This window comes from Heliangelus exortis, chromosome 24, assembly GCF_036169615.1.
Source record: "Heliangelus exortis chromosome 24, bHelExo1.hap1, whole genome shotgun sequence".
In the NCBI taxonomy this organism is placed as follows: domain Eukaryota; kingdom Metazoa; phylum Chordata; class Aves; order Apodiformes; family Trochilidae; genus Heliangelus; species Heliangelus exortis.
Window position 1 is genome coordinate 2,871,173 of NC_092445.1, and position 26,393 is coordinate 2,897,565.

At 45.8% G+C, this 26,393-nt stretch overlaps 2 long non-coding RNA genes across 2 annotated transcripts; both read right to left on the reverse strand.

The window, feature by feature from the left end:
• Positions 1-278: 278 nt before the first annotated feature.
• LOC139807182 (uncharacterized) lies at positions 279-7,608 on the reverse strand. Its single transcript, XR_011730488.1, has 3 exons — positions 6,926-7,608; positions 1,303-1,455; positions 279-1,197 (listed from the first exon to the last, which is right to left on the reverse strand). It is a non-coding gene; the product is annotated as an uncharacterized lncRNA (long non-coding RNA).
• A 4,660-nt stretch (positions 7,609-12,268) lies between these two features.
• Positions 12,269-15,502, reverse strand: LOC139807207 (uncharacterized). The gene is made up of 2 exons (XR_011730491.1): positions 14,896-15,502; positions 12,269-14,649 (listed from the first exon to the last, which is right to left on the reverse strand). It is a non-coding gene; the product is annotated as an uncharacterized lncRNA (long non-coding RNA).
• Positions 15,503-26,393: the final 10,891 nt, after the last annotated feature.

Here is a 26,393-nt window from a genome sequence, read left to right on the forward strand (position 1 = left end):
GTGGAATTTTCCGAGGGGTTCACATCCTTCGGTGCTCTTTTTGCCAAGATTTTTATCTGCTTGCTCGTTGAAGGGTGCCTCCTAGAGACGTCAGGAAAAAGGCCTTGAAGATGAGGCGTGCTCTAAGTCTGTTTAAATAATTAAAGGTAGGGGACACCACCTCTCAGAAATGACAGATCTGAAGACCAGATGCAACTTTGGCGACTCCACTCCCTTTCTTTCCCCCCAGTAAGTGGTTAAAACCCATAATCTCCGAATGGAGAGAAGACAACTAAAAAAAAAAGGCCCCCTCCCCCAGATTTAATGCTTATACACATATTCAAGATATGCTATATTCACGTAAACAATTGTTTTTGTCTCCCAGTCCACGCTGCTAATTCATCACATCAAAACCACACATGCTCTCTTTGCGTGTATACAGATTCAGAATGCTCTAAACTTGCCTGAATTAACCCTCAAATCGCCGACACTCACTTAAACAAGTCCCTTGCCAAAGGTGGAGCCGAACTTTAATCCCCTCATTATTTGTACACTCGGTGGTGGACTCGAAAAGCAGGAGCCTGCTGCTGAGGCCAGCCAGCTTTTCGCACAAGTTTGCTTTTTTAAGTGCCGTGTTCCTGAAAATAACCGCTTGATAAAAAATGTTAATCACCTCCCGCGCTCCCAGCGCAGGCAGCAGAAGCGCCTTTGCCCTGTGCCAGGGAGAGCGCGGCGTGGCACAACGTGGGAAATCCCAGTTCGGGCTTTAAATGGGCTTTTCCACTCCTGCCAGGAGAGACTTGGGAGGAGTATTAATAATAATTAAAAAAAAACAAACCAAAACAAACAAAAAAACCCCTTTTCATGCTGCTCAGAAGCGTCCTCTGTGGCTGGGGAGCGAATGAAGTTCAACAGCCCTGAGCTGAGCGCTGGGCAGATGCGGCTTCGGGGAAATCAAAAAGCATCAAAAATGGGAGGGGGGGGACACCCACCAGGGAAGCGCAATTGGCTGAAAAGCGTTATTCTGGGCTTTGTAGCGAGGAGTCCCACCCCAGCCATCGGAACTGGCTCTGAAGCGGCTGTTTTAACGTGTGGCCGAACACAATGATCCTCGGCGGGGAGCACAATTACCGAGTCATCTGCGCCGTCTCCAGGTGCAGGGGACAGCAAGCGCCGGATTTTCAAAGGTGCCCGACACGCTGAGCTCTGAAAATCCCCCTGGAGAGGCGGGGGCTGTCAGGAGGAGTCCCCCCCCAACTCATACACACTCATACACACACCCCGGCCCGGGCTGGCAGCCCCGCACCACTGGGTTGCACCGACCTGAGCGGCGGGTCCCGAGTAGGGAAACAGGGGTGGGATGGGTGGAGCGGAGGGACCATCAGAAACCAAGGTTGGGTCGCCACGATTCCATCTTCGTGAGTTGTTTTTTGTTTTTCCTGGAGTATTTACTAAAATCTCCTCGCCATCGGGGACCTCAAACAGGCCTGTGAAAGTTGAACAGGGAAATGTCAGAAAGCATCCCACGGGGCATTGGGGGCATCACATTTGTTAGGGTGGCATTCGCTTCTACAGATCTGTGAGTAACAGCCTGGCTGTTAAAAGATTTAAAGACAACACCTCCTCCCTCTCCTTTTCTTTTTTTCTTTCTTTTTTTCTTTTTTTTTTTTTTTCTTCTCTTTTTTTTTTTTTTTTTTTTTTTTCTTTTTCTTTTTTCTTTTCCCAAACTGGTGCAAACCTGGTTTACCACCAGAGGTGAGGTAGAAAGTACAAGCACCTCGGTTTGTCCATGTATGCGGGTAAAACCTATAAAACCTACATCTTAATGAACATCTCCATTAAAATAAACATTTTTTTGCCATGCTTAGCTTTGGTCGTATCTCCCTCCCCCGTTTCCCAAACTTTGTTGTACTAAAGCAGGCAAACACATCCAGAAACCTTGCCTGCAGTAGATGCTTTTTTTTTTTTTTTTTTAAAACGGAGCCCAGATGCTGGTCAGGATTAAGGTTACACCAAACACATTCTACATTGCCATTTTCCAAACAGAATGAAGCAGATGGAAAAGATGGAAGAGGATAAAGCAGGAATGGAGCAGCGCTGAAAACTGCAAGCCCTGCACTAACGCTGGAGAGGAGTGAGCTGGGATGCCAAGAGAGGCAGAAAGAAACCAGGAGGATCGGACTCACAGGATTCCATCCCTCACATTTAAAATAAGTTTTGTGGTTTTTTTTGTTTTTTTTTTTTTTTTGGTAATTTTTATAAGCAAACAGCTGTCAGGATTTGTGCTTCAAACCTTTTGGTTTTAGTGTGTGTGGGAAAATTATTCAGCTGAAACGGCTCACTGTGGTCCTCTGGGCTCAGTCCTAGAAGATGCAAAAGCCACTGGCCTGGGGCCATCAGGGTACTTAAGCAGAGACATAATTTTAAACATCAGCAGTCCCGGTGACTTTAAGCATGCGCTGCCTTAAAGTTAACCATGTCCTCAGCACTTTGCAGGACCCGCCCATCATCCCCATACCAGCTCCTAGCTCAAGAAAATGAGTATCTTCTAAGAAAACAAAGAAAATCTTCCTTTGAAAACGGCCAAAGATTTTTTTGTTGTTGTTGTTGTTTTCTCAAAGACACCAGATCTGAGCTGGGAACTCAAGACCACACAGCAATAGCAATAAAATCTCTAGGACAAGTGAGCTGAATCTATGCTTATTTGTAAAATAGCACCATTTAGTAAATTCTCTCTAATATTTGATGTGGTGGGAATTCTACAGTAGCTCAGTTATTCAATCATATGATGAGCTTTGGAAAATCTCTTGCAAAAATTGATTTTAAGAGCTTTTTGTTGCTATTATGTAGGCACGTGCACAATACAGAGAAAGAACACACAAACTATTAAATATTCATGCTATGGGGAGAACACTTAGAGTAACATCCCTTCCTTCCAGATGTACAAAGGCAGGCACAAATAACTGATAGAAAATTTAATTAAAAAATTGTAATTTTCCCCATAAACAAGGTGTTGACCAGCATTGGAACATTGGCTTCACAAAAGGGCCAGACAGAAATTCTCCTTATCCACCTTTCACCAGTCATCCATAAATGTGGATTTCAAAATCTTAATTCTGTAATCTAAGCCACATGGGGAGCTTTAGGACTTCACACACGCACAGGAGTCTGCATGCAAGGATCTGGCTGATTTTCTGCTTTTAAGGCCTTCCATCCTGTCATGTTGCTCAAACATACATGGCCTAAAAGCAAAATTTCCAGTGTGCACCTCAGTGACACTTGCATTAGAAGTAAAAAATTTAAGCACATTCAGGCCAGCTTCACTGGAACTTCTGGAACTCAGTACTGGAATTGTGAGACAAGGACATTTATTTCTAACAATTCTCTGTGATTTAAAACAGGCCCACAATCAAACTTCTTAAGAGTATTACTTATCTTTGTAAAAGCTGGTGCTATCACCCTCAGTGAAAGAAAGGCATTGGGCAGAACTGCTCACTTTCTCTGCAAAACTGAATCTTGAGACATTCTGCAGAAAGAGTGAAAAAACCAAACCAAACCACCAAAAGACTAATTTTCAAATATTAGTTGAAATATTGATTATACCTGGTAAAAAAACCCAAACTAACCCAAACCCCAAAACATTCAAGGGTTGCTGCTTACATTCCACTTAGCTTCATAATTAGGTACCTGAGTGAAATGTGCTCAGAAAAGTTCATATTTATTACAGGTGTTGTTCAGGAGTGTCACTACATATATTAGGAAACCAAGTATTTAATATCTTTCCCTACCTTCAGGAAACATAGGCCACACCTTGAGTCCTGTGTCCAGTTCTGGGCCCCTCAGCTCAGGAAGGAGATTGAGGTCCTGGAGCAGGTCCAAAGGAGGCAACTGGGCTGGTGAAGGGATCCAGCACAAGTCCTGTGAGGAAGGGCTGAGGGAGCTGGGGGTGTTGAGGCTGGAGAAGAGGAGGCTCAGGGGAGACCTCATCACTCTCTCCAACTCCCTGAAAGGAGGTTGGAGCCAGGGGGGGGTTGGGCTCTTTTCCCAGGCAACTCTCAGCAAGACAAGAGGGCACAAGAGGTCTCAAGTTGTGCCAGGGGAGGTTTAGGTTGGACATTAGAAAGAATTTCTTTCTGGAGAGGGTGATCAGGCATTGGAATGGGCTGCCCAGGGAAGGGGTGGATTCTCCATCCCTGGAGCTATTTCCAAAGAGCCTGGATGTGGCACTCAGTGCCATGGGCTGGGAACCACGGGGGGAGTGGAGCAAGGGTTGGACTTGATGAGCTCTGAGGTCCCTTCCAACCCAGCCAATTCTAGGATTTTGTAATTCTATGACCTTGGGTTTTCAGCTAATCACAAAGAGCATTGCAGTCTTCCCTAGGTGATCCTGGCCCTCTGGATTCACTACCTTTCTATTATTTTACTTCTTCTGTCTATTTTTGGACAATATTTTCTTAAAGATTGCCTTAAATGTGTGGGTATAGTGGCCAGCACACTTTCTGTTTACACACAGGAATGACAGCAGCAAAGAAGCAGAAGCAGCACAAGGAAGATAACTTCTGGATGTCAGTCACCAGTTTAATGACCCACTGGTGGTTAGCAACAGTTACACAGGATAACTCAGTCCTGGATTCACCCAGCATTAGCTAAGAACCTCCTCATTATTGCTTTTTTTTTTTTTTTTTTAAAGGACTTAGCAATACTACAACATTTGTGACATCTTCCTCTATCAATCACAGTGACACAGCATCTTTCTTTCAAAATAAAGAAAAAAATCCCCCAAATCCAAGACAAAACATGAAGCACTACAGTTGAGTTGTCATGCAAATGAGTGACTTTTTTTTTTTTTTTTTCTTACCCCCTCTAGGGGTACAGAAATAATTTAGAATTGATTAAATTCTGACAAAGGATCCCAACCACCCCAAAGGTTGGAAAGTAATGTCCAGACAACTAGAGACTGATTAGGCTCACCTCAGTGAGATGTAAAATTTAAGGCATTTTCCCCTGGAGGGGGAAAGGATGTAGAGGAAAATAAACAGATGAAATGCAACCTAGGTTTAAAAAGGCAATCATGCCAGACAAACCTGATTACTTTCTTCAATAAGAAAACAGATTTTTCTTGGTAAAGGAAAATGTTGTTGATCTCACCCACCTAAAATTCAGCAAAGCATTTGATGTGGTGCCATAAGTGACAATACAAATCAAACTGGAAATATGAAGATTAGGGCAAGAAGAGTTTTGTGGACAAAAAAAAGCTAAAAAATCCCATACAGAACTCTGTTGAAATAGGAACTTGGGCTAAAGAGTGAGTGCTCTAAAAGCTCCTCCAGCACTGGTTTCAGAACTGGTGCTATTTATTGCTTTTAAGTGACATGAGAACAAGGAATTGAAAGAAGTGTTAATATAGACACTGAGAACATCAAAAATCATCAGTACAAAGACTGGAATATCCTCAGTGAAGAACTGGATGAGGTTCCAGAACAGCACAGGAATCCTGTAGAATGGGCCTTTGGGATGCAGTAATAAGATTAATGCAAAGCACAAAGCACAGAGACTAACAGCCAAAATAAACTGGGATTTCATCCCAGTTCATTGGGAAGGATAAGGACTCAGAAGCATTATCTGGTCACAGAAATCACTAAACATCACAAAAATTAAGAAGAAAATTTGATCTAAAGACCAGGTAAGGCACATCCAGATGTTACTGCAAAATTCTGGGCACAGTTTGTGTCCAAGAATGATATATGAAAACTGGGATACTCACAGATGAGGCTTCCTAAGATGATTATGAAAGCAAAGAATCTACCAGGAGAAAATACTGAAGTTTTATTTTGGCTAATGCCACCAAAAGAAAGGCTGAGCTAGGACAGGATTAGTAGGGGTATACATAGATTATAGCTTGGACACTGGTATTTAAACTAAAGGGTTATGTTTGCACCAAATATATAAAAAGGACCCAGTTGGAATGTTAGGAAACACAGAGCAATGTTAGGGAAGCCTAAAAAAGGGGGAAAATCTGTACCAGCAGCTCCCATTGAAAGCTCACCTGCAATCTAGTGGATACTTGCCCAAGAGGGTATCTGCAACAAGTTTACTGGGCCAAGCTGAAAATTTGCTTCTGACCAGTGTGGAACACACAGATACAGTGGAGAACTTGGATAGCTTTGCCCTTCATATCCCTGCTCTGCATCAATGAAAGGAGAGGAAGATCTCTGAGCAATATCATGAAGATACATTTATGGTGGTTAACATATATCCACATGCTCTAGTGAAAAGCATCAGGAAACTCCATTACAATTAGGAATTCTGTATTTACTGCAGCCCTTGAATTACAGGCAATAAATAAAATACGTAAGCAAACATCAAATAACAAGGACAAAAGGAAAAATCTGAGAGAAAAAAAATTCATTGAATGAGAGAGGGTTTGAGAAGGGAGGTTATGTGTTTTCATTTATAATCAGAGACTGCATCACAGTGCAAGGAAGTGGATTAGGAGGGGGAAAAGTGTAAGAACCACACACAGGGCAATCAAACACACTGCTCAGTTCTCTGTTGAATTCATCCGGGTCACAAGAGTGTAGAGGAGCACGATACACAGAGAGTGAATAATATCTTGGCTGACCCAGCCCTGGAGTAGGCACAAGCTCAGCAAAATCTGTGTCAGACAGTGCTTGGAGAACCAAGCAGTGATCCTTGTAGCCATACCTGCACACACGTCACCTCAGCACTGCCATGGTCCTCTGGTTCTGCAGAGAACTGTGGAAAGCAGCAGTTTTTCTAAGGGTAAAGCTTTCCACACAGCCAGAGCATTGCACCTCCCCAGGAGACCATAAAAGGCTCACACTGCTAAGGGCTTTTTTCCTTTCCCTCATAAATAACATCACCAGGAATTTGTATCACCTATTTCTTGCCATCTAAGCTCTTAATCTCTCCAGACAAAACATACCTGCTTTAGCAATACTTGTCTTGAGCAAACCAACCACGGCTGCCTTTCCTGAGATCCTCTGTTCTTAACTCTCTGACCACTGGAGATGTTTTTCATGATTTCCAAGGCAGGGTGTTCCATGCTGTCAACAACTCCTTTCCTTGTACGTGCCACCTCTTCCTGTTTCTATAAGCAATAATAGGCAGAGGCATGAAGCCAAAAAGCATCTTCAGTTCTGGGCTTGTTTTGTTGTTTGGGTTTTTTTTTTCCCCTTCTCTTCTACTTGTACTCAGTTTTCTGTATCTTTCCCTGCCTCTTAGAGATGTTGTAGCCATCAGGGCAAGCTCCAGTTTCTAAGGAGCCTTCTTCTAAGGCTCTGAAGAAGTTTTGTAATCCCATTCTATACTCATTCTGCACCCATTCAATGGTAAATCACTTACACTGATGAGCAAGGCTGTGTACAGCCATTAAGAAGCTGTTCTCTGCATTCATAAATTCTTTCTCCTGGCTCAACAGACCATGTGTATTCCTTGAACCCTCATAATTCTGATTCATGGACTGTACCTGGGAAAAGCTCTCAGTAATTTCCTATGCATTGCAAAGCTTTATGACATGGTAGATCAGCACCTTCTCCAGATCTGGATGTTAAAAAAAAAAAATCCCATGACAACACCCATGACACAAAACTGGCCAGTTTTCAGTTAGGAGTAACCAGAAATGATGCTGTTCCACAGACAGCAATAAAGGAAAGCTTTGGGTTTGCAGCTGACATCTGCCCAGGTTTCTAGGAATGCAGCTTTGTCATCCTGGTGTTTGGCTGCCACTCCTGGCCATCCCAGTTCTGCACCAGTCCCCTGTGCTCCCAGTCCCTGCCAGCTGCCTACACCCAGAAACAGTACAACAGTGAGTAAACTGCTCCAGATAAACTACAGGAGTAGCAGGTTGATTACATCTCACCGTTTCTCTTTGTGCATTTCTTCCATTATCAAAGCAGCAAATGCTTTCTGAAGCCCCAGAACTAAATCTTTCCACCTGTGCAACCACACAGGGATATCCATTGCCATGGATTTACCAGTTTCTTATTCATGTAACCTTGCAGCATTTGGGGGGAAAAGGAGGGGGGGTGGAAGAAAAAAAAAAAGAAAAAAAAAGAAGTTACATAGGCCAAAAAAAATCAGCGGATGCCAGGAGAAAAGGAATAGCAATCTGTCAGGTTTTTTATCCATGGAATTCTCAAATTCCTGGGAATTCTTTGTCAGCATGCTGTGAAAGAAAACCATACAGCAGGACATCACCCCATGGGATAGCTGCCTAGAGTGTCTTGAGAGGTAAATTAATACAAGGAGGAACTGTGCACCCGATTAACACTGAAAATGCCTTAAATCAGCATAACAAAGTGGGGTGAGTGTGCTGGGGCTCAATATCCTTAAACAGCTGTAATTAGATCAAACAAACTAGATTGATGTCTCATCCCTTTGTAGACATGGCTCTGCAAGGTAGGTCAGGAGCTAAGTTCAGTAACACCATTTTAGTACTGCAGCTCTTCTCTAACAAGGCCCAGCCACACACTCACTCAAAAGTAAATACTATTTCCTAGAGTTGCTGAATTCCAAAGAAAAAGAATTTAGACAGAAGTTTGCAATCTTTCAAAATAAGCTTTGCTGATTTTTTTTTTTTTTTTTTGCCAGTAGCAAACCACTGTTTTGACAATAATATGTTCTGGAGAAACACAAATTTTGGTTACAGATTAATTTCTGTCAAGGCATTTGAAGGTCTTTATAGAGTGATTCCCTCCTCAGTTAAGGCATCTCCACAGGAAGGGTGAATTCTAATGTGCCTTGCTCTTTCAGGACCTTTAAATTAAATTTTAAGAAAATGACAGAGAACAAGGTTGCATGAAATACAGTTCCTTAACTTCAGAGATGAGCAAAACATTAGGTAGCAGATGGTATGAAGAGGATCTACATGAAGAAAGGCAAATAACAAGGAGCATTCCCAAATCAAAACTGTGCAGCAGAACTGAAAGCATAGACAAGACCCCTGGGAGAGGAGATGAAGCCACAACTGAGCTGAAAGGTATCAGTCTTTCCTTACTCAGAAATGACAAAACACCAGTAAGAAAAGACCCACTGTAACTAGAGGAGTCGAGATTGTTGTTAAGGGTCCTTAAAGTAAACATAGGAGTGCAGGAAGCAAGGGCAGAGCTTGCAGGTGCCAGCAAATACATTCATCAAACACTCCCAATCAGAAAGAACCCCCTCAGCCCCAAACTCTCTGAGAATTGCAATCAATAAGTACTGAAGATGTTATAAAAGAGCTCATAGTAGCAAATAACCTTATATTGAACAAAGATAAGATGAATTGTTTAAATTAGGCAGAAGACCAAAGGAAAAAAGCAGCTTGGTAAGTAATCAGAAGAGTTTGAATCCTCAGAAACAGCCGCAGTGTCACTGTGGGGTTGGGATGAGACGTGGCCTGAGCACAAGCTCTGTGGTACAGAACCTGCACTCCAAGTTCCACAAATTCTTGTGCCTGCACAGCCCACTCCCTGGCAGTCCCATCTTCTGTGACAGAGCCTGAAAAATCATCAAGCAGACTATGGCATACTTGCAGATCATAGCAGAGTCATGGTGAAGACCAAGAAGGTTTTTCTGATAAGAAGTAACAATAAAAGCAATATTATCCAATTGAAGCCACCTAATGCAACTTTGATGTACTTCAAGGCAAAGGGAAGCACAGCTGAGAAGTGGGGCTTAGCTGACAACTGCAACTCAGTTGAATTATTGGGAAACAGTTAACTATTCTAAACATTTGTATTTCAGATAGTTGTGAGAAATCAGGAAAACAAGGCAGTTGCCTCCTCTTTTCCAGTAGGATTTGTTCTAGCCACTGACAGGCCTGTGAAATATCACCCATTTATGAAGCTATTATTTATTGTTCATTAATCCCAACAAAATATTCCACCAAATATGAGAAGCAAGAGGAAGAAGAAACTGGTGACCTGGTGTTACAAAAGGATCTGGAAAAGGATCTTCAAAAGTTGAGGAGCATTTTCTTTGTTTACACCAAAAGTACTGCCAGCTTAAAGATGTCTTTACACATCCCCATCTCCAACAGAAAAGCCAGAAACTGCAGGAAGATGAGGAGGATACTGGACCACAGACAAGTCTGCTTGGCAAGTGTCAGGAACTTCAGAGAGGAATGGCTGGGCCACAGATTTTCTTAACAGCTCTGTTTAGTAATCATCAAAGGTTAAACTTGGTTAATAAAACCTGGAAAGCTGAAGAACTGCTGATTTTTGAAGTGCCCCTTCCATACAGCTGCAGAGAATACTGCAGGGGTGTAAGGAAGTAGCAGACCTTGGACTGGAAACCCAGAGAGGAGACACCCAACAGCGTGGCTGAAGCCGGTGGAAAATATCACCAGAAACAGTGTAACAGAGAGAAAAGGGCAGCGCTGCCTGCAACCCCTGCAGCAAAGCCTGGGACAGCTACCTGAAGACCCAGAGCCCACTGCAGTCACCCTGATGTGGCCCTTCCATCACCAACCTGCACGGGGTGCCAGGTGGCTCCCACCCTGCACAACACCCCAAAGCTCCCCCAGTCTGCAGCACAACTCTCCTCCTTTTGTATCTCCTTCTGCCCCAAGTTCAATTTGTCTGGGTGATTTATGAGGTGAAGTCAGGCCCGGCAAGGCTCCTTCTGAATGGAGGAACAATTCAGATAAGAAACAAATCTCTTTGGAGTTAGCAGAGGAAACTGGACGTAACCACATTCACTGAAGTATTTATTATACATCTAGGCCAGGGGAAGCTTAGCACTTCTAATGAACATAAAACTGCAGATAGCTGCTGGGAAGAGCAGAAAACAAACAAAACAGATTCACAAGTTTCTTGATAATTTAAATCAAGCCACTAAAGTAACAGGAAAACAAGAGTTGCTGGCAAAAGCAACAGATATCTATCAATTCCAGCTTGCTGCTTGGAGCAACCCACACGGATTGAAAAGCAGTTGGCTCCACGTCCCCTCAGACACCCCCAGGCTGAGGGACTGCTAAACTGTAATCAATGTGAATACATAACCCCCAGCAGGCACAACATTACTTTTGTGGCTGTTGATTTCATAAATTGTCTTGAAGTTCTTTGTCATGAAAGATATTGTATATAATTACAGGAAAAGAAAGAAGACTCTAACTGGTGGTCCCAGGGGGAGATGCAGGTTCTTTGATGAGTCAGCAGTTCACAGGGGATCATCAGCACTTTGTAGGTGGGGGGGTGAGATAATTTGCAAGACAGAAACCTCTCTGGTGTAACTTCCAGTTAGCAGTTGGGAAAAGATAATCCCCAGAACTCACAGAACACAATGAAGTCCCACAATTAAAAATCCAAAGTGTAAAAACTATTATTAAGTCACCCAAGTCCATTTGTAATAATTGATGGTAAATCCATCTACTCCAGATGGGAAGAGGTCACCCTCTTCTTTTTCCAGGGCAAGTCTATGAATAAGTTGAGCAATTAAAGCTCAAAGCAGGTGAAAAATAAAAAAAAAGATCATGAATGCACATGGGAAAGAAATCACACACAGGTAAAGCTCCTTAGCTTTCATTCTGGAATCCAAAAGACACTCTCCATGCCACACAGCCACAAAACACAGGGGACTTTGTACACTGTTTTGGTTTTGGGGGTTTTGTTGTGGGTTTTTGTTTTGTTGGTTTTTTTTTTTTCCAAAAGACTTGTCACTTTTAAAGGCACATTGAAATCTTATTTTTACTTTTCAGGTCTTCCTTCCTCCATCAGAGATGACCTAAATTTTGAGCTGAAGCTTTCACAGGATTCTTGCTTCTAATAGAAAACAACAGCAAACACATCAGGCTGCAAAAGAGGCAAAATAATAGAAAGGAAAATTACAGTGAAGACCTCACTGAATACCAAGAGGTCACAACCACTGCAGAAATAGATGCTGAAGCAGGACTATCCAGAGACAGTGGACACAGAGTGATTGCATTTACAAAAACCTAGCAGAAGCCAGGTGGGCAGGATGTGAATCCAAGCAAATGGATTGCTGTGTTCCAGTTGGATGTTCCAGTGCTGGGAACACCCAACAGTCCTCAACATTCCCCCTCAGAGATCACACTGTGACCCTTGTGCCATCAGGCATCAAAACCCAAGAGGCTCCTGGCACCCAAAAATAAAAGTTGAAAGCTTGCTTACCAGGAAAGTATCCAAATGTAATCAAACAGCTACAGAAAGGGGGAGAGTCTGTATTCTATATACTAAAGAAAAAACACATCCAGGACCAGGCAATCAGTAGAGATTACTGAACACTCATGGAGCTCATTATTAAAAAAAACCAATGTACTTGAAGGTACATTTGTTTTGTTTTATTTATCATCTTCAACAGTCACCAGAAACTAAGATTATAATCTGTGCCTTTTTAAAATTCCATTCAACAGATGTTCATAAACAGACCTGAGCCAAATTTCAGATCCCCACAAGGATATTCAGCCAGAGAACTTTTACAAATGGATGATAAAGTCCCGTTTTTTCCCTTGTAATGATTGCTTTGCTGAGACATCAAATCCTCTCTTAGCCTCATTACCAGTTCCCACCAGCATAAAACATATTTTTCATCTCCATTTCCTATAGTACTGTTTTCCAAAAATGGCACTGACATTCCCAGCACAAGACAACTTTCCTTCACTCTTTTTTTTTTTTTTTTAAATGTCATCTCTTCAATACAGTAGAAAGTGCCTGTCTCAGCCACAAAGCTCTGTTCTTTTAAAAGAAGATGAAAACAAATCCAACTGGTCCTAATAAATATTTACTTAAAGAAAAAGGAATTCAACAATTAAGTATGAAAATTACAGGGGAAAAACAAAATGAAGACATTTGGAAAGGCAAAACTGTAAGAAGTTCAGCCCTTTTTCTGAGAATAACTGCTCAATAGCTCCTTTTGGGACACAGTGAGATGATGTCTTTAAAAGCATGGTCTAGAAATACCCCCAAATCATAGAAATGGTAACTCACTTGAGGATTTAAAATGCAATAGAAAACTGAGATATATCAGGACACATAAAGAAAATGGTGGAATGAAAGCAGCATTGCACTTGTCTGCATTAAAAGAGGAAGAGGGGAGCTGAAGTGAAAGGTTTTATTTTTACTTAATTATTCTCAGTGTTCACTGGGGACTCCTTCCAAAGTGTATTTTATATTTGGACCTAAATGCAAGCAGGATTCTGCCTTGATCTTATTCCTTATGACGATTTGCTTCTTAAATTAGAAGTCCCACAACTAGAATGTTGACACCACCACTGATGTTCCTCCAGCACCTGAGAGGCTCTGACGTGTTACCCATCTATTAACCCAGGGAAGGAGGGGAGGGGAAGGTTGTTTAAAATAATTTAACCAAAAAAGAAAAATTCTGGAAAATAATAGCTTATAGGCTTGTGGTATCTTTCAACCAAGGATTTCAACAATCCTTTAAAATACCAAGTCTAAAAACACTCTAAACCCCCCAACTTTAAGATATTTTGGAAATGAGAACACATTAATTGTGTGAGCATCCACCTGTGATGCAATTACAAGAGTCTCCTACTGCAGCATTTCACTCATATTCAATCCACCTTCTGGTTACAGCTTACAAGTTTGTGGTATGTAGAAGGAACAGCAGAGCTGGTTAAAGATTTTCTCTTGCTTCACATACTCTGCAAGCTTCTCATTAACTCATACATGACTTTAATCAGCGCTGAAGCTCACACTTCTTTCAGCAGGCATCAGGACTGGTCCGGAAAAAAACCAACCCTCCCTCAATAAAATATTATTATAAGCATGAATTAGTAAAGAAAGGCAAGGTTTTCCTAAAGTGACTGCTGATTTTCCCACATAAAGGGTTAAACCTTCACTGATCCAGAAGAGGTAATAAAATACAACTTTAAGGACAAAAATGGAGCACTTCAAGAGATTATTCCGAAGAGCTACATTTGAGATAAGACAAAAACCTTAGAACACAGATGCTTCTGAAACAAGAGATCACACGTTTTAAAAAGCACGTTACCAACCCCTTTATAATGAATAAGCAAAACGAGGGGAATCGTTTGGGCTTTTTGGTTTTTTTTTTCCTGTGGATCTCAGAGGAAAGGGGGCATTCAGGCGGTGTGCTAGCAGAGCCAGATGCACGCTTTGCACTTATGCAGGGCTGTGGAGCTGGTATTGGTTGGTAGGGGGGGAGAAAACAGAGTAAGCCTGAGAAAAACCCATCAGAGCTCCTGTCCTCCCCTTTCAGCGTTAATGGGAGGGATAGAAGTCTATGGGAGCTGCAGTGGGGGATGGGGCAGGCAGAGGGGGTGGGGAGAAACCAAGCAAGGCCTTACAATCATCAGCAGCTCTTGTTCTCTTCTCCTTTCAGCGTTAACAGGAGGATGTGAAGCTCATGTAGCTGGGAATGGGATGGGGGAAGCAGTGCAGGATCATAGTTTAGCTTTTGTCCTCTCTCCACAGGGTTAATAGGAGGACACGAAGCCTGTGTAACTGGGATAGGGGGAGGGGACCGGGGGCGTTAGGGCTTTAGATCACAGTTTCTTGCCCTGCTCTCCCTGCAGGGTTAACGGGAGGATGTGAAGCTCTCGTCCAGGGGCAGCTGGAGGATTTGTGGGGTCCTGTGCGAAGTCAAATATCCGGGGAGGGCGGGCGAGGGGAACTAGGGCAAACTTCCCCTCAACGTGGCGGTGCCTTTCGGCGATTCCGAGGTCTGCTTATCCAGAAAAAAAAAACCAAAAAACGAACCCAATAAAGTTGCCCGTGGGGTGGCCACCAAGTGGGGTGGGGTGAGCCCAGCTCCTTATCTGTGAGGCGCAGGAGGGCCGGAGGGAGGGCCCAGGTGTGCTGACAGAAACACGGGCCCTGAAGGAGAGAAAAAGAACCCAAGACGTGCAGTGGGGCAAGGGAAAGGCTCAACCCCCGGGGCCCGTGTGGAGACTGCTCCGAGGGCGCTCACCTGCCAGGAGGGCACCGCGTCAGTGAAGCAAAGGGGGATGAGGGAGGGGGGGGGTCTGAGGCGCTACCCCAGCCCCTCACTTTCGAGCAGGGGAAAGTTTCCCCGAACTTCACCGCTAAGCCCCGGTACAGGGGAGCAGTGGGGGAGGGGGGGGCTGCCGGGTGGCCGCCCCCTCATTCCCCGGGGTGGGGGGGAAAGAGGGAGGCAGCGACCGCTGCTCCCGGCTCCGCTCCGCGTTTTCCCGCTCACTCCCCTCCCTCGCGCTGAGCTCCCCGCGCCTCCTCACTCCTCCGCGCCTCCGGATCCCTCCGCCGGAGCCGGCTCTTGGTTTTTTTAACCTCCCCTCCCCCTCTACCGCTTCCTTTTAATTTATCCCTGCCGAGTCCGTGGGGTGAGAGAGAGAAGCACTTCTCTCCCAGTTTCTACAACCGTGTTCCGCTAAGGGAGAGAGAGAAGGAGTTTTCTGTCGGTTGAAGGGGGAGATGTGGTTTGGGACTACTTGGCGTTCTTGCCACGGTCCCGGCGGAAGGAGCTGACTGTGCGAGAGGCTGCGCGGTGCTGCGGCTCCTCTCAGCGCTTCCTGGAAACTCCCGCTTAGGAGCGAGGCGGGGGGGGTTGGGGGGGCGGGAGAGAAAGAGTCCCAGGCCGGGAGCGGGGAGGGGGCACGGCACAGCCCCCACCACACCGGGGACGCGCACACTCAGCCCGGACAGCCCCGGAGCCCGCTGACACCCCCTCAAGCCGATCCTCCCCCCTTTCCCCTTCTTCCTGTGTAGATGGAGCACTGAGAAGTGAGGGAGAAACTCCCTCAGTAACCGCCGTGCCGGCTGGGGGGTGGGTGGGAGGAGGGAGAACGTTTCTTTTTTCCTCCTTTATAACCTGAGGAGCGCCCCGAAGGAGAGGGGTGGGGAGCGGGAGGAGGTGACGGGGTGGTTGGGGAACGAAGAGCACTTCATGCCGGCCTTGCCAGGGGAGGTGCAGCCCGGTGGGGAAGGGCGCGGCAAGAGACCCTCCAAAGCTGCCCTTTCTTCCCCCTGTGTTTCTTGGGCCTGGGGGAGGCAATTCCTCCCTCCTGGGGTGGTTCTGAGCCCTCTCCGAGCCCCTCACGGGCAGTGGGAGAAGGCTGCAGCGGCGGTGAGTTAATGGGAGAGCGGCCCGGGGAGGGGGAGGGGAAGGCTGAGTTTGTAAATGGAAACACTGGTACATAAGCATTTAGCACAATCGGGCTGGAAAGCTCCAACTGCAAAGGGCTGAGAACAAAAAAAAAAAAAAAAAAAAAAAAAAGTGCAAACCCTCCCTTTGCTGCCCTCTGCCTGCCGCTGCGGCGAGGCCTGCGGAGCGATGGCGGGGCGGCCGCTGCCTGAGGCTCCTGCCTGCTCCCAGCCCTGGGGAAGGGACCTGAGGAGCTCCCCGGACTGGGGACACTGTGGGGACACGGCCCTGCCAGCCCTTCCCACCCTGCTGCTGGAGCAGGGAGCTCCTTGGTTCAGAGAGCAGAACGCAAACTCTTGGGTGAAGAAATGGAGGAAACAGGGCCGGCTCACGAACACCTGCGCTGCTTCTCTTGCCCCCGTTACAGTAGTTTATCCTTTCTTTCCTGGCTGGGGACGCACTTCCAAACAACAGCCTTTCTTCAGGCTTTCCTAAAACTCATTCCCCGCTTAGGCTCACCAAAAAGATACCTGCAAGTTGAGAGGGCTTTTGAAGGGGGGGAGGGTTGAGGGGGGTGTCTACACTATAGTACTTATTAAGAGTAAAAAAGCAGGGTTGTAGGCAAGCCACAAAAAAAATGAAGTGGAAAAAAACAGGACGGGAAAGCATGTCTGCTGATAAATGCCCGTGATACACAAACAAGGACACAGAGCATCAGTTAAACCGTATGGTTCATTAGATACGGGCTTAGTGATGCTGCCTAACAGTTCCTTACTTCCTCTGTCTTCTCAAACTTTTTGCCTCTTTGAAGCTCATCTCTCTGGCTCTGCCAGTTCCCAGAGTTTATCACCCTTAAAACCTGGAGGTGTTGATCCTCTCTGCTGTTGCAATCTGACTCTTGTAAAATGAAAACATACAACAAACCCTTTCCTCGTGGAATCTCTGAGGTTTGGGGATGCTGGGACTACTCAGGGAAAGCAGGAAACGTGTAATGAAATTATGTGGAAGAGAAAGATCCATTACAGCAAGCAGAAACCTGCAAATCCTGTTAGTGACCAAGCATTGCCATGGAAATTTCCTGATTCTAGGTAGCTGGCACCTTCTGTATGCTTCCATTTCCTTCATACCATTCCCTGAATTTGGACATGGCTTCACTTCCAAAGCTAAAATCCAAATGTAAATTGAGGGGGAAGGTTGTGCTTGGCCTCCTGATCTCTGTGAAATCACTGGTTTAGCTCTAAAGTAGTTCAGGGTCTACTGGAAAGGGGCAGCCTCCAGCTCTAGAGGACAAAGAGGGAACCATCTCTCAGCTTTACACTCCTCCAGCACTGGGCAAAGATGATCTGTGCTCTGTTTTAGGCCTCAGCTCCCTCTTAATCTCTCACTTTTAGTTAGTTGCTCTCTTTGTTGCACTTTTACTATTTTGCTCTGTGTACTCCAATCAGTACAAACCATCTTGTAAATAACATATATTTATTCTGTCAGTCTTGTGCTGCTTCCTTTCTACCATCAAAATATTAAAACACAAAAGCTCACTGATTACTCATCAGCAGATCTGCAAATTTACACACAGAGACAGCTTTCTTGGGAGCAAGTCAGCAAATTAAAAACAACTCCTTCAAAAAACTTGGTTTGAGAATGGATGGTTTCCAGACCCCCCCCCTTCCCCCCTCCCCCTTGTTTTTTTCCCCTCAATAAAAAAGGCAGGTCCTGGAGAAACCTAATAAACAGCCACTATTAGGAAGCCAATAGCACCCCACATTCTGATGTTAGTTGGTTTGGAGTAATTGCAATCTCGTGTTTAGATAACAGGAGATAGGAAAATGTCACTTTGTCTCCCTGTGCCATAAGAATAAATCATCCTGGGTACTTCAAGGGGATAAAGTGTCTGCCAACAAAGAGCTGATTCAATAGTCTGGACTGAAAAGCTTTACATTGCCTGGTAGATAGTTTAAATTATTATGGGGGGATTATCAAAAGCCTAAAAAAAAACCCCAAACCCACACATTAAAACTCAGAACTCAAATTCTTCTCATCCAACTGCAGGAAATTTAAATGTTGGAGAGAAAAAGAAAAAAAAAAAAAAAAGACCCCAGCTCCCTAATTTCATGAACTCTTAATTGAGGAAAAGTGGCTTATTCCTAAAAGCCCTTTTAGGGTGCTCTAAGTTCTTGTTTGTCCTCTTGTTTTTATGGCAACCACTCCAGCAGGGACCCCTTTAACATCCACCACCTGAGTGTTTTCAGTGACTCCTGGGTGCTCCTGTGCCTTCTGCACCCACTGCCCAGCACTGGGATCCCCAGCACCATCCTGTAAGATGTAAAGACACACCTTGAGACACCTTTCTGTAGTAAGTCAATAATTCTGGCTGACGTTTGTTCAATTAATGATGTTAATTACCTGGCTGGCAGACAAGTTAGAATTTGAAACCGTTTCATAACTGACAGGTACAGATTTTGCAGTTGGAAATGATTTACCTGAAGTGTTGGCCATAGATCTCCTACAAATCCCTCTCCTGCTGTTCTGTGAGCTCCTCAGCACCAGGTAGAAGGGCAGTCCTGCTTGGTGGGGGGGGAAAAAAAAAACAAAAAAAACCTGATTGAGAACTGTGTGCTATTTAAACAATTGCCAGAACCTGTGAAATACTTACACCTGTACTTTTAACATTTCAACTGATGACATTTTTTTATTTTTAAAGGTACTCAAATGAGCAGAGATCACTCTGAACACAGATTACCAGAACCTAGTGAAAATGGTGTTAGTTTTATATCACTGCTGTTCCAGTGCTAGGAGCACATTAAAGAGGGAAAGCTGTGGTTATCAGGCTGGAGTACTTGATACTCAGTACTCCCCCACAGTATATCTGGAAGGTTGTTACTGAAACTCAGGTTTGATATTGGGAAGAAATTCTTTGGGGTGAGGGTGCTGAGCCCCAGGGTGCCCCCAGAAGCTGTGGCTGCCCCATCCCTGGCAGTGTCCAAGGTTGGATGGGGCTTGGAGCACCCTGGGCTGGGGGAGGTGTCCCTGCCCATGGCAGGGGGGGCACTGGGGGGGCTTTAAGGTCCCCTCACACCCAAACCAGTTTGGGATTTGATGTGAGGAGCAGGAGGGGGAGGCCGGGCCGGGCCCTGTGCCCAGCGTGACTCGGGGTGCCGGGGGCAGGGCTGGGGGTGCCCTCAGCTGGGTCCCCGAGCTCCAGGAAGGAAGGGGTTGTTTGGCCTGGAGAAGGCTCCAGGTGCTCCTTAGAGCACCTTCCAGTGCCTGAAGGGGCTCCAGGAAAGCTGGGGAGGGACTTGGGACAAGGGCCTGGAGGGATGGGATGAGGGGTGATGGGTTTAAACTGGACGAGGGATTTAGGGTGGACATTGGGAAGAAACTCTTGGGTGTGAGGGTGCCCAGGGTGCCCCCAGAAGCTGTGGCTGCCCCATCCCTGGCAGTGTCCAAGCTTGGATGGGGCTTGGAGCACCCTGGGCTGTGGGAGGGGTCCCAGGATTGTCCAGGTGGGACTGGATGAGCTTTAAGGTCCCTTCCCAACCAAACCAGTTTGGGATTTACTGATTCTATGAAATCAAGCAGCAGGAGATGCTGTTCTTCATCTTCCCGGCTTCCTCCTGGGTGTAGGATGCAGAAAAAACAAAAAAAAACCCTTGAGTGAAAGAACATCCTCATGCACCAGCAGCTAAAGAAACATCATCACATGAAGGGAATCCAGCAGTTAATGGATGAAACATTTCCATGCCTGTGTGAGAGCCCCTGTGATGCTGCAGCCCAGCCCCAGCTCCTGCCCATGCAAACCCACCCCACTGCCACGGAGAGAGGCAGGGGGCCTGTGTTCCCCTGCCCACCTTCTCACTGGAGACACTGCAGGTCACAGGAGCTCCAGCCATGAGGATGAAGAGAGGTGGAGATTACTGAGCCAGCACAAACACGTTGGAGAAGTCAGACAAGTACTTTTGGAGGAGGAAATTTCAAGCACACTTCTCAACCCGTCACACAACCTGTTTGGGATCTGGCGAGGCTGCGTGTGACCTAAGGCCAAAGAAGTAAAATGCAGGGAGAATAGACAGAGGTGTCTCCTCTCCTTCTCACTACCAAGGAGAGGTAGTGAGAAGACAGAACAAAAATTGCCAAGCTGGCATGCTAATTTTTCAGGCCTCCCCCCACTAGGGGAATTGTTTTCTTCCTACAGACATCCTGCAGCATGTGTTATACTCCAGGTACTCCTGGATTCTTCTTTCTCCAACAGCTCTGTCACCCTACCTGATCACCTGTTGATGGCACCTCGTGGCAAGTTTAGCCCCTCTAGACAAAACAATTCAGAATACTTACAGCCTTTTCTAGTGACTGGAAGATGCTCTTATGTATCAGCTCAAGACACAGTAAACATCAACAGAAGTGGCCAAGCTTGTTTTACATTTTCTGGTGATGCCAAGCTGCCCTCTTACAAATCCTTTTGCTGTTCTTCTGGCCTCAACAGATTTAGGATGGTGTTTCAGAGACCACTGATTATACCATTGGGTGGCTGGAAAGAGAAAGAAGCCAAGCCTGGAGTTAAGGAGAGAGAGAAAAGCAGTCTCTGCCCCCAAACCAAAGCTTTTCACAATGCTTGTGGGCTGGTTGTGAGCACTAGAGGCAGCGAGCTACAGGGCTGTTATGTTGCAATCCTACAACTCTAATTCTTGCACATTTAAGGCCATATCTGATGACACATTTCTACATTTTCTGAGCGGGTGATGATCCAGCAGAGTACGTGCGGGTTATGGAGTCGAGGCAGTGGGGAGTGGTGCACTGAGGAGGTGAGAAAACATCTGCATGTGGTGGGTGGGTTTGTCTGTGCTGGAGATTGCAACAAGCAGTGAGTGCAGTGTGGAGAAAAGTCTGGGAAGAAACTGAGATAAAAATCACAGCTTCAGGCTGCCAGCAGCTATTGCCTCCCCACAGACTACAAGGATCCAGAGCACCTGCTCAGTCCCAAGCAGGTTACAGCTGAGGAATGAAAAGTTTCAGGCTTCTCCAAGTTGAGGAGTTAAAGAAATCTAAGTGTCCTTGCTGTAAATGCAAGGTAAATTATTCATTCTCTCTCCCCCCCCCTCTTCCCTCCCTCTAGTTCAGTTTTTCTTTTCATGCTTTAATCGTTTTGACACCAAGCTGTACAAAAGTAATTTAAAATTAACATGACTGACACTTGGTAGATAGCAGGACCTGGCACAGGGCTCCACCTTCTCCTCGAGACTGCAGAGATGGGCTCTGGATTGGCTGCAGGTCCTCGGGCAGCTGATGGCGACCGAGGGAAAACATGGCAAACAATTAATTTGTTAATTTAGTTTTCTGTTTAATTTGAAAGCAGAAAATCATCAGGCACTCATCAGCCCACGAGCAAGGCTGAGCGGACTTCGGGCAGCGCTGTGCTCCTGACAGCCAAGAGGGGACACATCTCATCAGCCAGCAAAGCAGTTTCTACTGCTGGTACCAATGGCATTTAATGGGTTTGACAGAACACTGGAAGTGCTGCAGAGTTGGGTTTTCTGTCACCTCTCTTCAATCTGGTGCCTTTTGTGCATGTGCTTCCAGCCTCTTGCACTGGGAGAGCGGCGACGTGCACACGTGTGTGGCCACAGAGCTGTGAGAAGTTCCCTCCTTAGCCCACTGTGCCTCCAAAGGATCCCTTGGGAATCCTTACAGGGACAACTGCTCAGGACAGACAATGGAGAGATGTAGCAAGCCTGCATCCATCCCCTTTGGTGGAGAAAGAAATGCTCTAATCTGATTTCTTCAGCTGTGAAGGAGAGTGTATAATTTCAGATCTGCTTGAAGCAGGCCCTTTATGCTCAGGACCTTTTTTTTATGGAATAAATGGAACTGGATCTATTTCACGGGTCCAATTCAGGATTTCACTGGTGGCTCTTCAGGGGAAAAGGGAATGAGGAATCACCACAGCCCTAAACTGCATCTCAGGCAGTCAGAAGGCTTTGCTGTTGTGCGTGCGAAGTTGTGAGCACAATTAAATCAATTAGTTGGTTACCAGCAGAGGGAGCGTGGGGCAGGGCTGGGTTCAGCAGGGAGTCACTAGGCTAAAAATGGGATTTGTCTCCCAAGGCAGTGTCGCTCTCTGGAAGCAAGACTGTTGCAGCATCAGCATGATTTGCTTCCTAAATCCAAATGAATGGGAAGATAGGATCTTGTTTGCTAATCTGGGACCTTGCTCGGCCTCGCTAATTCCCAGATTTCCTCTTCCCCTCCTGAGTGATGCTCTCTGTACATCAAAGACACTAGATGGTACTGTTGCTGTTTAATATTGACGCCTCTGTGGGATGGCTATTTGGGAACCTCACATTTCTGCTGAGAGCTGAAGAAGGGCTGAGTAATCTGTCAGGGAGCCACAAGCAAGGAGCCAGGGAGAAGAAGTAGGTCAGGTCTGGTTCCTGGGATTTGGCTGTCGGAGGGGGAGCAGAGGGATGGCAAACATCTCATCTGAGCTGGTTTGCTTCCGAGTCTGCTGCCCGAAGCAGGGAGAGGGGTCAGGGCTCACGTACACCCCAGGTCTTGGTCAGCCCTTCCTCTTGGTGAAGTGCTCCTGGGCTCAGACTCAAGGAGAAGGATGAACCCTCCATGGCTGAGGTTGGTGGAAGTCGTGTCGATTACTGACCTTGGTGCCCATGGAGTCAGCCTCCTGGCAGGAGGGACATGGCAGCAAATCTTGACCTCTGCAGCACCAGAACAGCCAAGCTGAGGTGAGAGAACGGTCACAGAAAATTTCTAAACTGCTCAGAAATATCCCCTGAGCTTTCAAATGGCATCGTTGCCTGGGTGCCATCCCTGTTAGGAGGTCACCAACCTCTCCATCATGGATGGTAACAAACAGGTTATTGTGCCCTGCTCCACAAATGAGTCCCAACCCAGGGAGAGACCCCATCTCTGGGCAGGCAGGAGAGCTGCCTGGTTGCCTGCCCTGCCTTCACTTGGGTTTCTATGAGAGGGGAAAGTCAGGCCAATTAAATCAGGCAGCATTGAATCTCTAATTGACATGAATGAGACAGACAGACAGCTGGGAAGACTTGGGGAGGGTGGTGGGGGGGAAGGGGAGCAGGTGCCCTGGATGAGAAAGAGATGGAAATCCAACCTACTAGTACTGCAGCTTTTCTTATTCTCTGTGTTTGTTTTAGCTAGCAACATCTTGAAAAGTGTCTGAGCTCCTGCTGGAGATAAATTAGGGAAATAAATACAAGTTACAGCCATTGTGCAGTTGATTAGGATGTTCTCAAAAACCTCCAAACAAACCAGAGAAAAACCCAAAAAAACCCAGAAACACCAAACCAAAAATAAAACCCACCTCAAAACCACTTTTTAATTTGTGTAGTCAAAAAATTAAAAAAAAAAATGTTTTTTCCCTGTGCAGTTTGAACGTAAGGCCTCACAGCTGAACAAAATAATTTTAAATCATATTTGTTTGATTTTCCACATCTGAGCAGCGCATGACTAGGTATTTTCCCCCCTCTGTTTTTTTAACCAGGTGGTGCTCTTTTTCCTTCAGCAGACCCTTCAAATATTCATTTATACAGAAAGATGTTATTTAAATTCAAAGGGTTCAGAAGAAGGAGGCAGAAGGGGGAGTAACTTACCCCAGCACACACAGGAACCAGAATTACCAGCCCTCCACCCGCCAGCTCCGGGGGAAAGCTGCTGCCTCACCCAGGGTGTTGCCCTTGTGGAAACACAAACTCTTGGCCATTTTCTGGCAACACACTTCTCCTGCTTGACAGGTGAGCAGGGGGAACCTTGCAGGGTACAAAACCAGGGGTAAAAATGCAGTGGACGCAGGTAACAAGGAGGGGGAGAAATTCAGTTTTGCTGCGCTGGTGAAATCCTCCAAAGCAGCACAAAAAGCAGCAGCTGTTGCAAAGCAGAAGAAACCCAACCCATATCTTACTTTTAAAACATGAAGATTTGCACATTGGGGTGCAAGAACACCAGAAATGTCTTTTTCACTGACACATCCAGAAACTTTTGAAGTCCCTTCCTGAATATTTCAACACGTTTTCCTTCCCTGTTTTCCCAGCTGGGATCATTTTTGCCTGTACAGACAATTCTTCTTGGTATCCATGGGAATTGCCTCCATAATTAGACGTGCACCCAGTGCACAGATCAGAGCGTTCAAACCCAGCAGCTGGAACTGGGAGGCGGGTCTGATTAAATCTGCTCTGCCACAAGGAGCAAAGCCAGCTTTAATGAAACATCAGAGGAGCTCCCTACCCCTTCTTTAAACAGCACAGGCAAAGGGAAAGGGACTCCTGTTTTACTGCCTGACTCGCTACTCATCATGTGCTCACAACTCACTGAACAGAGAGCAAGTGCTCTGGGGCCTTGAAATCAGGGATCTGTCTCATTAAAAAGGGTCTAACTGCCAGCAAATGGCTTTTATTCAAGGGGCTTCACACTATGCCTTCAGAATTACAGGAAAGTCTGGAAGAAATTCTTTGGGGTGAAGGTGCTGAGCCCCAGGGTGCCCCCAGAAGCTGTGGCTGCCCCATCCCTGGCAGTGTCCAAGGTTGGATGGGGTTTGGAGCACCCTGGGCTGGGGGAGGGGTCCCTGGATTGTCCAGGTGGGACTGGATGAGCTTTAAGGTCCCCTCCAGCCCAAACCCTTCCATGATTCCTCGCTGATTAAGTCAAGGGGCATTAATTATGTTTGCCTCATCCCTGGAAGCTTTCATGGACCCCTTGGATGGGGCTTGGAGCACCCTGGGCTGGGGGAGGGGTCCCTGCCCATGGCAGGGGGGGCACTGGGGGAGCTTTAAAGTCTCTTTACACCCAAAGCATTCCATGATTCCATGAAATGTCAGCAGCTGCAAACCTCAGTTTTCTCCTCAAGAGGTTAGGATAACCCCTCCTCAAGCCAGTGAGGTCAGGGTCAGTTCATATGAATCTCACAGAGGAACAATTCATGTAGGTTTCCTGCCCTGTCCTGAAGTGATCATTTCTGTGCAGCCACAAAAACATGCACCCAGCCAACAACTCTTTTTCCTTTTTTTTTTTTTTGTTTTGTTTTCCATGGAAAGCAGATTATTCCTGTTACTGCACACCCACTCTGCACTTAACAATCCACTGGGCAGCAAAGGGAGCTGGTGAAAGAGGCAGATGGTTGGCCAGAAATTATTGATACCAACTTTTTTACCTTTAGTTGCTGCTTCCACCGGGTGTCACAAACTCCCCATCCCTGCAGAAAAATCCTGCTGCAAGCCCACGTTTCTTTACCTTTTTAGGGCTGGGGTGAAGAAGACAAGTTAAAATTACAAGTAGTTTGGTGGGTGGGGGAGAAAAAACAACTTTTAACCAATAGTGATTTTCTTACTGCTTACAGACACGTTGGGAGCCAGGGATCAAACACGGCTCTAGTCTAGACATGGCTGCAGCCTGAGAAGTTGGTACAGCACAGGCTGAGCAGAACTTAGCATATCGTTTCCCTAAGATGATTTAAAATGCAGCTCCCCTGTCCTGGGGTACAGATCCTCAGATCTCCAGGCATCCAGAACCACGTTACCATTTCCAGTGCTGAAGAAATAATTCCCTTTGCAAATGCAGCGGCGGAGGCGATGCTCGCAGGTCCCGGCTCATGGAGGCTTCTTTAAGTGGAGTTTGAACTCAGCCCTTCCTGGAATTCTGTCATTTGAATATCATTTTCACACCCCTTGCAAGATGCAGATGAATGAGAGCTTCTTGGCTTTGAGTCAAAGGCTGCAGTAATTAAATGTTTATAAAACACTTTGAGCATAAGAAGCGCTGTTCTCATAGACAAGAAAACCAAGAGGCTATGGCAGCTTGGAGCTGGATTTCGAGGCACACCAGCAAACGCAGCTCATTTCTCCCACTACATCTCTCTTTTTTTAGAGCTGCTAGAAGAGGATTACAGAGAACGTTACCAGATTCCTTTTATCATAATCAGAATAAGTCAAACCAGAATTGTTTTCTTTCATATGAACATATGCGATGCAAAAGTTTTTCCCTCTGTAATACACACCCAAGTAGAGGCCAGCTTGCTGTTCATCTTGCAAAGCAAATGCCCCCAGGGAAACCAGAAAAACTGCTGCTCCTTCTGATCTCTCCCATGAAACTGAAGCAGCTCCACCTGTTACAGGTTTCTAACACCATCTGCTGTTTAAAAATAAGACAGCATTTGAGCTGCACAGCGCACGGGACTTTGTACTCGTTTGCTACACCAGCAGTGACACCAACTCCTCGAGAAAGTTTGTGTAATTGGCACCATTCACTTGTGTTCTTTCAAGCCCTGAACATATTTTGATTTATCTTAATTATTAAATTAATTACTTCTTTGCTGGAAGACCTAGAAA